Source organism: Macaca fascicularis, chromosome 17 (assembly GCF_037993035.2).
Source record: "Macaca fascicularis isolate 582-1 chromosome 17, T2T-MFA8v1.1".
Taxonomy (NCBI): Eukaryota; Metazoa; Chordata; class Mammalia; order Primates; family Cercopithecidae; genus Macaca; species Macaca fascicularis.
In genome coordinates this window covers 25,227,778-25,241,201 of record NC_088391.1, presented here as the reverse complement: position 1 = coordinate 25,241,201, position 13,424 = coordinate 25,227,778, and the positions used below count along the sequence as shown (strand labels likewise).

At 34.2% G+C, this 13,424-nt stretch overlaps 1 protein-coding gene across 44 annotated transcripts in view; it reads left to right on the top strand.

Moving 5' to 3' along the window:
• The window catches only part of ZC3H13 (zinc finger CCCH-type containing 13), a 96,828-nt gene that overhangs the window by 13,923 nt on the left and 69,481 nt on the right, over positions 1–13,424 (top strand). The window lies entirely within an intron of this gene.

Here is a 13,424-nt window from a genome sequence, read left to right as displayed (position 1 = left end):
TCTTACCCTGTCTCCCAAACTGGAGTGCAATGGCGTGATCTCTGCTCACTGCAACCTCTGCCTCCTGGGTTCAAGTGATTCTCCTGCCTCACCCTCCCAAGTAGCTGAGATTACAGGTGTGCGCCACCATGCCTAGCTAATTTTTTGTATCTTTAGTAGAGACAGGGTTTCACCATGTTGGCTAGTCTGCTCTCGAACTCCTGACCTTGTGATCCACCCGCCTTGGCCTCCCAAAGTGCTGGGATTACAGGCATGAGCCACCGTGCCCAGCCGGTATTATTTTTAGTGTTATATATGACAGGTAACAGATACTGATCATTTTTATTGTGCATTCCTGCTGCAACACGTGACTGTTGATCTTCATGTAATGAATTTCTGTAGGAAGATCAGGCCTATGTTAGGTAAGGGCAACTGTGGAATAGATTACATAGGCATAGCTAAGATAGAATGGGTGTGATTTTCAGCAAATTAGCTGTAATTCCTCCTCTTCTCTGTCACTGATGTCAACTCCAATGTGTCTGAATTATGAGGTTGATAACTCCTGATCTTGTAGTGAGACAGATTCATAAATGGATAACTTGTAATTCTGTAGCATGTGATAGTATGTCAGAAAGATATGAGCAAATGCACAATGGAGAGAGTAAATAATTACCTGGAGAACCAGGGAATGCTTCAGGCAAAATGACACTTGGACTGGTGTTGAAGGAATAGATGGGGTGTCAGAGGGGAGGGAAGAAGAGAAAACCAACACAAGAAATGTAAGGAGTTTTAAAGGACTAATGTGTTTGAGAAACTTGTGAAGCTGTGTGCCTAGGTTATAAAAATGATAACATATGGATGTGAGATGAAGGCTGAAGTAGATTAGGACCAGATTATCAGTGGTCTTGTGTGCCAAACTCACAGTTTAGCAATAGAGAAAAGAGACTTACATGCTGAGATCTGTTTTGCTCACCAGTTTACCTCCTGACCCTGGAACTAGTAAGTTCACTTATTGAATTAATGGAAAGTGGTTCTGATATGCAGCCGTGATTGAGAACCCCCGCTGATCTAAGGTCTGTGCTGTGTCAAATGTGGGTAGTTTGAAGTGTGCTATAAATATAAAATACATAGTGAATTTCAGAGACTTAGTATGAAAAAAAAGTAAAATATCTCAAATTTTAAAATGTTGATTTTATGTTGAGAGGACAATAATTTTGGATATGCTGGGTTAAATAATGTTATCAATATTTTAATTTTACCTTTATCTTTTTTCTTTTTAATGTTACAACAAGGAATTGTAAAATTACTTAAGTGCTTGCATCATGTTTCTATTGGAAAGGGCTGGTCTAGGTGATATGAATCAGACTTAATACAGTGGAACTGAAAAGTGAGAGGCTTATTTGAGGTAATCAGTAGCAAATAGTTGCATTTAATCAGTAGAGATTTTCAGATTAAAATGGAATTGTATTTTCATTTTGTATGACAGAGACTTGTTATTTTATGGAATTTGAGCACAAAAGATAAATTAGCTTTGAAAGCAAAATTAGACCCCTAAATATAGTCAGGAAGAATATTCAAGCATTTATTGATGACGGAGACATAAAGGTGTTGTAGAGCGTCCTTATCTCTTAATAGAAGCTTTGTGACTGCATTCAAGAAAGAATTAGATAATTCGCCATCGTGGGAAGATACCTAGTTTAGGAGTTAGAGATGCCCTTGAGTATTGCTTACGTAAGTCTTACGTCAGAGCAAGTGGGCAAGAGCAGTGGTCTGTTTATTTTTCTTTATTGATCTCTGTTTTTATTTTCATTTTTTTAATGTGGTAAAATACACATAAAATTTACTATTTTAACAATTTTTTGATGCACAGTTTATTGACATTACGTGCATTTACACTGTTATGCTAACGATACCACCATTCATTTCCAGAACTTTTTCAGGATCTTTGTTTTTAAAGTGTTAAGTTTTTTGTTGTTATTTATTCGTCCTCATATACAATATTAAAACAATTGGGATAGCTGGGTGCAGTGGCTCACACCTGTAATCCTAGCACTTTGGGAGGCTGAGGCGGGCAGATCACTTGAGGCCAGGAGTTTGAGACCAGACAGGCCAACATGGCAAAACCCCGTCTCTACTGAAAATGCAAAAATTAGCCAGGTGTGGTGGCGCATGCCTATAATCCCAGCTACTCAGGAGGCTGAGGCAGGAGAATTACTTGAGCCTGGAAGGCGGAGGTTGCAGTGAGCTGAGAATCACACTAGCCTGGATGACAGAGTAAGACTCTGTTTCAAAAAAACAAAACAAAACAAAAATGATAATTGGAATAATATTTTAACTGATGTTAATTTTCTAAATGTTAATTATTTCAACTGGTTAAATACTTTTTCTTAACCTGCTATTTTAATAACTTTCTGGTTCCTGAAAAAGCCATTTTTAGAGGTTTTTTTTTTTTTCTTTTCCACCTCGCGGTTTTTCTTTTGAGACTTCACAATGTTGTTCTCTTTCCCTTGTCCACTATTTTTTCAAAGGACCATTTCTGTCATTTGTTTACGTTTCCTACACCACCCCAACCTAATTGCTTACCTTCAAACAGAAGATTTAGACTTGATACTTATCCTGAATTTATTTAAGATGACTACACTGAAATTACTTTTTTAGATCTCAGTCTATAGGTGGATCTCAAGTCGATTATCCAACTTTAAACCTATTCCAGGTGTCTTATACTGAATTGAAAATGTAATTTTCTAGTATGAAGTTTACTGTCTCTTGAAACTGTGCCTTCTAGAATGTCCATGCAATTATTAGTTTTGTTTCACAGTTGCCTCCTCAGTTCTCTTACTGCCCCCCAATATCCCCTACCTTGTTCTTTTTTTTTTTTTCTTGACACAGGGTCTTGCTCTCCTTCCTGAGCTAAAGTGCAGTGATGCAAACATGATTCACTGAAGCCTCCACCTCCCAGGCTCAAACAATCATCCTTCCTCAGTCTCCATAAATGTTGGGATTACAGTCGTGAGCCACTGCACTTGGCCTTACCTTGTTCTTTTTCTACCTCTTGATATTTCTGGCTAGATGAGAAAAAAAAATGGCACTGACTGTAGGGGAGGGGATAGTACTGTAGCTGTTATAATTAGCAGGACTCCTGCAGTGGAGGACTTTTAAGTTAGAAGGCCTTAACATTGTTACTAACTATATCTTGAGTAAGTCTCTTGACTTTGTCTTTTAACTTGTAGGATAGATGTACCTGCCCCAGTTTATCACAAGTTATGGTGAGAACCAAGTGAAGAAGTACATATGAAATTCTTTGGAAATAATAAAACATTGTTTAAATGCAGAATAGAAATAGTAGAAAGTCACCAAAGTAAAAATTTAGGAAGCTGATCGCTGTAGGGGTAAACAGATCGAATGAGTGTTGTTTGTTTATTTCAAAAGAAAAGGCTTAGAAGGATAAGAGTATAAATAGAGATATAGTATATCTACCACCTGGTAGAAATTCGGTAATGAATATATAGTACGGAGATAATTATGGTGATTTTCCAACATAGCTATATATTTTCATTTTATATGGAAAAAACTTTTAAGTTTTAGCCTAGTATGATATGCAAATATGTTCTTTGATAGCTTTAAGAGTTGTTCCAGTTGCTGTTCCTTGACGTAAAACAACCATTTGTTATGTGCTCAAATTCTGTCAGGAATTCAGAAAGGGCACAGCAGGGAAGTCTTTTCTGTTGATCTCAGCTAACGTACTGGAAGCACTTGAAGGTTTATTCACTCACCTGTCTGGCAGTCGATGCTGGCTGTCACTAGAGGCCTCTGTTTGTCTCTGTGTGGTCTCATCACTTGGGCTTCCTCATGGCCTGATGACTGAATTCCAAGGATGGGTATTCTGAGACACATGCACACTGCCACACACAGCAAGGGAATGAGCATGTGCTTGTGCCCTGGTTTCTTTTATTGTAGAATGGTATTAGTAACCAAACCTGGGCATTAGCTGTGTTTGTGCTACTGGGGTATTGTTTCTTTTAGAACCTCTCAGCTAGCAGAGCAAATAAATATATGCGTGTATACTAACTGGTATATATAAATATTTCTAGTGACCATCTGTAACTGTATTAAGCTAACCATGAGTTTTTACTGATTTCTCTAACTATAATCCATTTCCACTATTAGTATTTTTATGCCCAGATGCCCCTTCCTTAGCTTGTGGGTGATCTTTGTATTGGATCCAGAGCCTTTTTTTTTCAATTTACTTTATTGAAATATAATTTTCAAACATTGAAATGCACCCATTTGAAGTATACAGTTTGAGTCTTGACAGATGTGCCACCTGTGTAACTACCACCACAATCAAGATACAGAACATACCTGTCAACCCAAAACATATCTTCATGCCTTTCTGTAGTCAGTCCCCTCCCAAACTCACTCCTGATAACCTCTGATCTGTCACTGTAATGAAATCATATATATTCCCATGTCTTGATTCTTTCAGCATAGTACTTCTCAGATTCAGCCACATTGTTGCATATGTCAGTAGTTCATTCCTTTTATTGCTGATTCATGTTCTATTAGATGGATATATCAAAATTTGTTTAGCCATTCACCAGTGGATAGACATTTGGGTTGTTTCTAGTTTTCAGCTATTATGAATAAAGCTGCTCCAGCTATTATGAATAAAGCTGCTGTCAACATGTGCATATATGTTTTTGTGTGGACAAGTTTTCTTTTGGTAAATATATAGGGGTAGAACTGTGTCTTATATGTATTTTTAACTTTATAAGAAACTGCTGAACAGTTTTCTGAAGTGGTTGTTCCATTTTGCATCTCCACTTCACTGAATAAGTTTCTCTCTGTGTTCTTACCAACACTTGGCATTGTTGGTCTTTTTCTTGTTAGCCATTCTAGTGGGTATATAGTAGTTTTAATTTTCATTTCTTGATGGTTAGTGATGTTGAACATCTTTTCATATGTTTATTGGCTCTTTTTTATCTTATGTATATCTTGTATTGGCTATTTATTAACATCTTTTGCTTATAAATTAGGCTCTTAGTCTTATTACCAATTTGTAATATTCTGTATACCAATCCTTTGTGAGATATATGTATTGCAAATACATTTCCCCAGTGTGCAGCCTGCCTTTTTGTTTTCTTTGTGGTGTCTTTCAAAATGTCTTTCAACTTGAATGAAGTCCAGTTATATCCTATGTTGTTTTGCCACCACTTTAGTAATCCTCTGTAGTTTCTTTGTTTCTATGAAGATCATGTATTCCCAGCACATTGTGTATTTCATACTGTATATGCGGAATCAGCCATTTTCCTCAAAAAACTTGGTTCCTTTTACTGAGAGTATTTGCAAGGTTTTACCACTAGATTAGTCATTGTCTTTGGGGCTTTTCATTAGGTATATCTAGGAAATTCATATAGATCTTCTTTTTAAAAACAAACAGACATGAATTCAAATAATTCAGATTTGGACTGCAGGACTTTTACTTAACTTTGATTTTATTAGTTGTATGTTTTTTCTCTTCCGCTGAAAATTCTGGTCCCTGTTGACATTATTCATTTGCTTGACCTTACATTACATTTAGTAGCTTCAGAATAACAACTGTATTGTTGTTAATAGTGTTATTACTGAGCTCAACTTAAGGTTTCTAGGTAGTTCTTAAGATATATCCTATTAGGATAATGTTGTTAAATCTGTCTATTAGGAATATATAGTCAAATTAGTATATTTTAAGTTACTTGAAACGGTCTTCTCTATATGGTTAAACCGCCAAATTGATATTTAGTTGGGTTAACCGAAATAATCAGATAATTAAAAGTAATTTTGAAGTTTTTAGATTTCTTTTTTCTTTCATTTTTTAATTATATAAAACGTTTACATGATTTCAAAGCTAAATTACAAAACAGTTTTATATTCAGAAAAGTCTAACTTCTGTCCTATGATTACTGTACCCTTTTCCCTATGGGTAACCACATTTATGAGTTTTTGGATAATTCTGCTGTTTTAAAACACACATATAATATATATATATTTAATATTTACATACATTTATATATGCACACACAAATTAGTATATATAATCATCTTTTTTCTGTTTCTTAGATAAAAGGTAGCATTACTATATACATTTTTCTTCACCTTGCTTTTTTAACACTGTACCAGAGATCATTCTATGGCAGTATGTAAAGCTATATCTTAAGCTTTTTCATAATTACGTAGTATTTCATTGTGTGATTGTATGGTACATTATTCAGCCAGTCTTCTATTAGTGGAGATTTTAGGTTATTTCAGTCTTGCCACTAAAAGTAGAGCTACAGGGAATATATGCAATTATTATTTTGTATTTTTGTGTCTGTGTCTTAAGGAAATATAAATCTCCAGAAATGGGATTGCTGTATCAAAAGGTAAATGCCTGTATAATCTTACTACATAATGACATTTACGTTGTTGCCAGCAGCACACAGAGCCAACTGACTTCATCTTTGCTTTGTTAGTATGTGTTTTCAAACTTGTCTTTTTGTCAATTTCATAGAAAAAGTGTTATTTCATTATAGTTTTAATTATGTTTCTCTTATGAGTGAGATTGGGCATCTTCATGTATTTACAGGTAATTTACTGTATCCCCTGCCCATTTTCTCTCTCTCTTTTTTTTTTTCTTCTCTGTTTTAAAAATTCTGTATTTTAGGGAAAACCTTTTACTTAAGATATCGAGTACAGGTAATTTTATTTGTCACTTTTCTGTTTTTTTTTTTTTTTTTTTTTTTTTAAAACCACTATGTTTTATAACAGTTTTAGGATCACAGCAAAAGTTAATGGTAAATACAGAGATTTCCCGTAACTCTTTCTCCCCCAGCATATGCAGAACTTGCACCACTATCAGTGTCTCACACCAGTGGTGCATTGTTGCGATCAGTGACCTTACGTGGACACATTATTATTACTCATAGTCCATAGTGTAAAGTGTGGCTATTCTGTTTATTTGTCCATTGACCTACCAAAGGACATATTGGTTGTTTCCAAGTTTTGGCAATTATGAATACAGCTGCTATAAATATCTCTGTGTACCTTTTTTTGTGGACATATGTTTTCAACTTCTTTGGGTAAATAGGAGTGTAATTAATGGATTGTATGATAAGAGTATGTTTAGTTTTGTAAAAAACTGCCAACTGTCTTCTAAAGTGGCTATATCATTTTGTATTTCCACCAGCAATGAATGAGAGTTTCTGTTGCTCCACATCCTGCCAGCATTTATTGTTGTCAGTGAATTGAATTTTGACTATTCAGATAGGTGCGTAGTGGTATCTCTTTGTGGTTTTACTTTGTATTTCCCTGTTAGATAAGCTGTTGAGCGTCTTTTCATATACTTATTTGCCATCTGTATATCTTCGGTGAGATTGTTCAGGTCTTTTGCCCATTTTTAAAAATCAGGTTGTTTTCTTATTATTCAGTTTTAAGAGTTCTTTGTATGTTTTTGATAACAGTCCTTATTGAATAAGTCTTCTGTGCTGAGACCAGCTCTGTCGGGGAGACCCTAACCCAGCAGCACTAGAGGAATTAAAGACACACCATAGAGGTGTGAAGTGGGAAATCAGGGGTCTCACAGCCTTCAGAGCTGAGAGCCCTGAACAGGTATTGACCCACATGTTTATTAACAGCAAGCCAGTCATTAGCATTGTTTCTGTACATATTAAATTAAGTAAAAATATCCCTTTTGGGAAACGAAGGGATGGGCTGAATTAAAGGAATAGGTTGGGTAGTTAACTGCAGCAGGAGCATGTCCTTAAGGTACAGATCGCTCCTGCTATTGTTTGTGGCTTAAGAATGCCTTTAAGCAGTTTTCTGCCCTGGGCTGACCAGGTGTTCCTTGCCCTCATTCCCCTGAACCCACAACCTTCCAGCGTGGGCATTATGGCCATCATGAACATGTCACAGTGTTGCAGAGATTTTGTTTATGACCAGTTTCGGGGCCAGTTGATGTCCAGATTTTGGGGGGCTTCTTCCCAACACTTCTGAGCTTATTTTACCCAGTCTATGGTTTGTCTTATACTTTTGATGGTTTTTTTTTTTTTTAAATAGAGTAGAAGCTTTTAATTTTAATGAAGTCCAGTTATCGGTTATTTCTTTCATGGATTATAGTTTGATGATGTGTCTAAGATGTCACTGCCATACCCAAGGTCATCTAGATATTCTCTTATGTCACTTTCTAGGAGCTTTATTGTTTTTTGTCTTACATTAAGATCTAGGATCCATTTTAAGTTAATTTTTGTGAAGGCTGTAAGGTCTATGTCTAGATTCTTTTTGCATTTGGTTGTCCAATTGTTTCAGCACTGTTTGTTGAAAAGACTATCCTTTTTTCATTGAATTGGTTTGTCTTCTTTGTTAAGTATCAGTTGATTATATTTGTGGGAGCCTATTTCTGGGCTCTTATTATTTTCCACTGATCTGTTTTGTCAGTTCTTTGCGCATCCCACACTGTCTTGATTGCTATAGCTTTATAGGAAGTCTTGAAGTCAGGTAGTGTCAGTCTCATGACTTTGTTCTTCAGTATTGTGTTGGCTATTCTGGGTCTCCATATAGAATCAGTATGTCAGTACCTACAAAATAACTTGCTGGGGTTTTTTGGTGAGGATTACATTTAATCTATTGATTTGGGAAGAACCGACATCTTGACAGATATGTAGTCTTCTGTCCAAGAGCATGGAATAACTCTTCATTTATTTAGTTATTTGATTTCTTTAATCAATTTTGTAATTTTCCTCATGTGTGTCTTATACATATTTTGCTAGATTTATCCTTAAGTATTTCATTTTTTTGTATACTGATGAAGACGGTATTGTGTTCTAATTTTAAATTCCACTTACTGTTGTATATAGGAAAGTGATTGGGTTTAAATCAGAACTTTGAGTTTAAAACAAAACTTTGGGTTTTATGTATATTAGCCTTGTATTCTGCAACCTGAACTAATCTATTTGTCAGTTCTTTTGCCTGTCCCACACTGTCTTGATTGCTATTGCTTTATAGGAAGTCTTAAAGTTCTTGAACTTTATAGGAAGATCTTGAAAAAAGAATTAATTCCTGAAGTTCTTTTGTTAGTTCTTTCAGAATTTCAACATAGATAATCATGTCTTCTGCAGACACTTTTGGTCTTCATTCTTAATAATCTGTATTATTTTTATTTCCTTTTCTTGTCTTACTGCATTAGATGAAAGCAGACGTTGTATGATTTCTTTTAAATTTGTTAAGTGTGTTTTATGGCCCAGAATGTCATCTGTCTTGGTGAATGATCTGTATGAGCTTGAGAAATTTCAGTTTGATGAAAAGGAATAGTGAGAGGGTACATCCTTGCCTTGTTTCTCATGTTAGCAGGAAAACTTCTAATTTTTCACCATTAGGTGTGATGCTAGCCGTAGGCTTTTTTGTAGATGATCAAGTTGAGGAAATTTGCCTCTGTTTCTAATTTACCAAGAGTTTTTATTATGTCTGAGTGTTGGACTTTATCAAATGCTTTTCCTCTAGCTGCTGATATAATCATGTGAGTTTTCTTTGTTAGTCTCTTGATGTGGTGGGTTACATTAATTGATTTTTGAATGTTGAACCAGCCTTGCATACCAAGGATAAATTCTTCTTGGTTGTGGTACATACATTGTGGGATCTGATTTGCTAACTTTTTATTTAGTTTGACTTTTAAAATTATATCTAATTTGCATAACATGTTATGATACAAATATATATAGTGAAATGATTCCTTCAGTTAAGCAGATTTCCATATCCATCATTTTATATAGTTACTTTTTAATTTGCTAATATTTTTGATAAGGATTTTTTCTGTTATTCATGACAGATATTGGTCTTTAGTTTTTTTGTAATGTCTTTGTCTGGTTTCAGAATTAGGATAATGCTGACCTCATAGAATGAGTTAAGAAGTAGTCCATCTCTTCTATCTCTGAAGAGATTATAGAGGATTGGTATAATTTCTTCCAGAAATATTTGGTAGACTTTACCTGTAAACTATCTGGTGCTTTCTGTTTTGAAAGGTTATTAATTATTGATTCAATTTTTAAAATAGATATATACCTACTTAAATTGCTTGCTTCTGCTTGTGTGAGTTTTGGCACCCTGTATTTTTCAAGAATTGGCGCATTTCATCTAGGTTGTCAAGTTTGTAGTCATGCGTTATTCATAGTATTCCTTTATCATGTTTTTCATGTTCATGGGATTTGTAGTGAGATCCCTTCCTTTGTTTCTCTTATTGGTAATTTATGTCTTTCTTTTTTTCTTAATTAGCCTGGTTAGAAGCTGATTAATTTTATTGATCTTTTCAAAGAAAACAGCATTTGGTTTTGCTAATTTTTCTGTATTGAATTTCTGTTTTCGATTTCATTGACTTTTTTCATTATAATTTTTAAGTTTATTTTCTTCTGCTTACTTTGGGTTTAATTTGTTCTTGTTTTCTGAAGTGGAAGCTTAAAGTAATGATTTTTGGTTGTCTTTTCTAATATATGCATTCAATGCTATAAACATCTATCTTTTTGGGTACAGTGTTCACTGCATCCAATAAATCGTCATAAGTTATATTTTTATTTTCGTTTAGCTTAAAATACTTTAAAATTTTTTTGCAATTTATTCTTTGACCAATGTGTTTATTAAAATTGTGTTGTTGAAGCATTTGGGGATTTTCGTAATCTTTCTGTTACAGATTTCTAGTTTAATTTCATTGTGGCTGAAAGCAGACGTTGTATGATTTCTTTTAAATTTGTTAAGTGTGTTTTATGGCCCAGAATGTGATCTGTCTTGGTGAATGATCTGTATGAGCTTGAGAAGAATGTGTATTTTGCTGTTGTTAGATAAAGCCATCTATAATCAATTATATCAAGTTTGTTGATGGTGCTGTTGAGTTCAACTATGTTTTTACTGACTTCCTGTTGAATCTTTCCATTTATGATGGAAGGGTGTTAAATCCTCAACCATAATAGTGAATTTCTCTTTGCAGTTTTATCAGTTTTTGCCTCAGGTATTTTGATGCTTTGATGGTAGGGTCATAGACATAAGAATTGTTATGTGTTTTTGGAGAATGGACCTCTGTATCATTGTGCAATGCTCCTCTTTGTCTCTGATAACTTACCTTGCTCTAGAGCTCCTCTTTGTCTCTGATAACTTACCTTGCTCTAGAGTCTACACTGTCTGAAATTAATATACCTACTCCTACTCTTTTTTGATTAGTGTTAGCATAGTATACCTTTCTTCATTACTTTTAATCTATTAATATATGTGTTTATATGTGGGTTTCTTGTAGACAACATACCATTGGGTCTTGTTTTTTCATCCACTCTGAGAATATCTATGTTTTAATTGGTATGTTTAGACCATTGATGTTTAAAGTGATTGTTGATGTAGTTGAAGTAATATCTACAAGATTTATTACTGTTTTCTCTTCATTGCCATTGTTCTTTGTTCCTGTTTTTGTTCTCACTCGTTTTGTGCCTTTTTTGGTTAAAAATTTGTGATTTTAATTGAGCATTTATGTGATTCTTCCTTCATTCTTTTTTAGCATATCAATTATACTTTTTTTTTCTACTTTTTTTGGTGGTTACCCTAGAGTTTACAATGGACGTTTACAGCTAATTCAGGTCTGCTTTGAAACAGCACTATACTACTTCATCTATAGTACAGATAATAACAAAATATTCCCAGTTCTTTACTCTGGGATATTTTAAGTGCATTTAGATTTTCTGCTCTTTAAAGGATTGGTAAAATTCCCCTGCGAAACCCACTGGGTGTGGTAGTGTTTTATGAAGGAGTTCTTTAACTGACTTTATTTTTTCTTTGAAAAATGATGTAGACTTTTGATTCTGTTAAAGTCAGTTTTGGCAAATAGTATTTTTCTAGAAATTTTATCCGGTTTTTTTCTAAGTTTTCAAACTTGTTTGCATAGAGTTATGTAAAGAAATCTTATCAGACACAGTATCTCACCGGGCACAGTGGCTCATGCCTGTAATCCCAGTATTTTGGGGGGCCAAGGCAGGCAGATTGCTTGAGCTCAGGAATTCAAGATCAGCCTGGGCAACATGGCAAAATCCCATCCCTACAGAACATACAGAAATTAGCCGGGTGTAATGGTGTGTGCCTGTAGTCCCAGCTACCCGGGAGGCTGAGGTGAGAGGATGGCTTGAGCCCAGGAAGCAGAGGTTGCAGTGAGCCAAGATTGCGCCACTGTACCGCAGCCTGGATAACAGAGCTAGACCCTGTCTCAAAAAAAAAAAAAAAAAATTAATAAACACCTCATAGTTTTATTTTTTCATTTTGCTTTGTTCTTAGTCATGACTAATTGAGCATTTATGTGATTATTTTACTTCATCATTTAGGATTTTGAATTTGTGCTTTCTCCCTTTTTTCTTGTTTAGGTTAGCCAGTGGTTTATTTTCAGAGAATCAGCTTTTACATTTGTATATTAGTTCCTTCTTTGTGCTTTCTAACATTTATTTCTGGGTTTTTAAATTCCTTCTTTGGTTGCTTATTTTTTTCTTGTTGTTGAATTTGTTGAACATTTGTTTTCATTTTTATTTATGTTCTTTAATGCGGTAAGTTCTCATCAGATAACTGCTTTAGCTGAATCTCATGGATCTCATATGTCAAACTTTGACAGTTATTTTCAGGAAATTCTCCTCTCTAGATTTGGATTTCAGCCATTATCTAAGAATTGTTTAATGGAATGTTTTAAAATTTTCAGGTTGAAGGGTCTTTTGTTTTTTATGTGTTTATGTGTGTTTTCTTTTGATTTTTAAAAAGTAACTTTCATGTTATTTTTCATATTTTTGAATTTGATGAGATTTTCTTTGTAGCCTAAGACAGTCACTTTTTCTCAGTTTTCCACCCATGCTTTAAAAAAAAGGTATATTTTCTAGTTCTTGGTTTTTAGGTTCTATAAATATATATAAAACATCTATTCTTTGGGCATCCTATATTTTTAAGATCCTTCTCTATTTGATCTATTTTGGTTTGAGAACATTATGTTAAAGTATCTTATTAGTAGGTTTCCGTCTCTTTTACTCCATCTCCTATAGTTTCTGCTCTTCACTACTGTATTATTAGGTACATAGATACAGAAGTATTAATAACTATTTCTTTTTCACTTTAATTCTTTTCATACTTTTTAGAAGTGATATTATTTTGGTTATCTGTATATTTCTTGGTTTTTCTGAGATGAGCTAATTTAATTTATATGAGCACTTCATAAAAAGAATCTCTGATAATCCTATTTGGGTATTTTTCTTTAGTATAAACAAAATAAACTACAGCTTCATTAAGTATAGGACTAAAATACTGTCTTTGTTTCTGTAATATTGAAAGGAACTGGAACTGCAGATCTGTGAATAATTTCAAAATTTCAAAATATTAGGTGTATATATATTCTAAAACTATGTATAGACTGAGCAGGCTGTTGGGCTAAC